This window comes from Pteropus medius, unplaced genomic scaffold (assembly GCF_902729225.1).
Source record: "Pteropus medius unplaced genomic scaffold, Ma_sr-lr_union100, whole genome shotgun sequence".
NCBI lineage: Eukaryota > Metazoa > Chordata > Mammalia > Chiroptera > Pteropodidae > Pteropus > Pteropus medius.
Window position 1 is genome coordinate 14,419,860 of NW_024344370.1, and position 2,398 is coordinate 14,422,257.

Sequence of the window (2,398 nt, forward strand, 5' to 3'; positions counted from 1 at the left end):
GTGAAAAGGAATTAGGCTTTTAATTATTTCTATTGTCTTTCTATCCTACTCAAATTCATCAAATGACAGCAGCCCGACTATCTCTTCCTGCCATCATCAGGAATGTACTCAGTTTTGGAACTTTCTCCATTTACGGAAGGGGCATTTCGGTATCCTGGTGTGTTTATCACTGCCCATTTCTAGGAATAGGTCAAAGATCAAGTTTCCATTACCACAAACTCTTAATATCCATTGAGCTTTCACGGAGTACTAATGATTATAATGGGATGGGGATTAGGATTCTGATGAAAGATATCCCCGACAGAGACCGGATCTCAGGAGGAAGACAATGGCAGATGCCCTTGCTCAAGACAACTTGCTTATGAGAATTGCATGATACCTCCTGGGAATCACCAAAAAGTACCTGGCAGTGGTACCTGTGGGACTGGACATTCTGTACGACTGATGAGAGTAAAAGAAACAACCTGTTAATTCCTCTAAAAGTGGCCCAGTGAGTTGGTATGTCTTGGGCACACCAGCTCAGGGATAAAGATACTGAAAAAAAGTCTGGGGAAAGATCAGATAGTAGGTGCTATTCTCCACATATTTTCTTTGATTCATCTCCCTTACAAATTGAAAAAAATCTGCAAACAGATGAGGAACTGAAACGCTCAGCGATGACAATTGGGTCAAATTCCTCTAGGAGTCTAGGGTTGAGTGGCCAGAAATAAGTCTCTCTTTACAAGCTGCCATTAACAGGCTTTTATCCCATTAGGACGTTAGAGGTGGAGGAAGTCAGTGTTCTGCTGCGCTGCACAGGGAGGAGGTGACATGATAGATCCATTGCGAGTAAAGAATCAGTAGCATGAAGCTCATTCATGCAGGATCTGTCTTGACAAAGTGGAGAACTGAGCGGTTAACCAGTGAACCAAGTGGTATGAATGACAGCTCTAGAATCTTACACCCCTGGCCTTCCACAGCCTTTGTTATTCCCTTAGAGTTGAAATATTGAACTCAGTGGACTATGGGGCTGGCCCAAAAGTATAATCAATCTTCTATTCCTATGGACTATTTGGGTCTTTTTAAAAAATCTTTTTCTCCTCTCAATTCCATATTTTACTTTGCCAGTGTAGACATGACTTATAAATTGATTATTTCGCTCTGTTGAAATCCTTTCATGTGCAAAACATCGGGATATATACAAAAGGGGAAACAGAGGTAACTGGCACACCATTGTTGTTTCTAAATAGTAAATTTCCTGACTTCATTTTGAAGATTTTGAAGCAAATAAGTGATATGAGTCCTCGCGTCTTTAAGTTAAAAATTTGGCAAGCAAGCTGGGCTAGAGCAGGTTGGGTATAATTCTCCTTCTGTTCACATGTCAATAAATTAATGTCTTACAGGTTTTTTTTCTCCACGAATTCTACTTCCTCTTTCTTCTTTCTCTGTTCTTCTATTTTGTGTCTTCCCTATCATTTTGTTAATGCTTCTCCCTTTAAAAAAAATATTTTAGGTCCCTTTTTGGGGCTCTTTGGTGACGAAGTTTGGCTTCCTGTCTTCTCATTTTTTCACTAAGAGTGGAACCTGCTTTACTGGAACTTAGGAGAAACGAGGGGTTTGCTTTTAGTCTTTCTAGCATAGAATCTCATTTCCAGGAAGGAGATCTGAATAAGCCAAGTTGAGGAAAGCGGGCAACAAGCCTAACAACCCATTTTCCTCACCACCTACCTTTGTGTTATATTCCGTAAAAGGGCAACAAGGCCGTTTGGAGCTGTCCACTTGCTCCCCAAATACAGCTCCAGGCCCAGTGTCTTGTGCAGACTCTGATGTGAGTTAAGTCTCTCCAAGCGGGGCATGGCGAGACTGACCAACTAAAACTGTCTTTTACTACAACCCAAGGTGCATTTCTATTTTTCTAGTTTGTTCAACAGAGAATATTTAGCAAGTACCCATTTTGCCTGGAAAACAGAGAGGACAGATTAAAAATAACATATGTATTTGCCATTTCAGTATTTCCAGACCTGATATTCAGATACGCCCTAACAACTATGAACTTCGGATCTAGGTTAAAAGCTCAACTATGGGGTTACATCTCTCACTAGAGCTTGGAAAATGCTACTGCCACACACAAAAAATATTATCCTATCACTGTTTTAAGTTGAGGCAACCAAATTGTGTTTTTCTGTAGCAACTAGGAAGGAGAAGAATACATATTTTTAAGTTGTTCCCATTTTCTCGTTCTTATAAACCGATAAATAAGTAGAAGATGCTCAATCAAACCTCAGAGTAAGAAGTCAAAGATTGTATGCATGTGAGATTAAGGAAAATTGTACACCTAATTAAGACAACGAGAAAAGAATGAACCATGATATTAATTGTGACTCAGTTGGCAACACTTCTAGGTAAAATCCACAGTTTG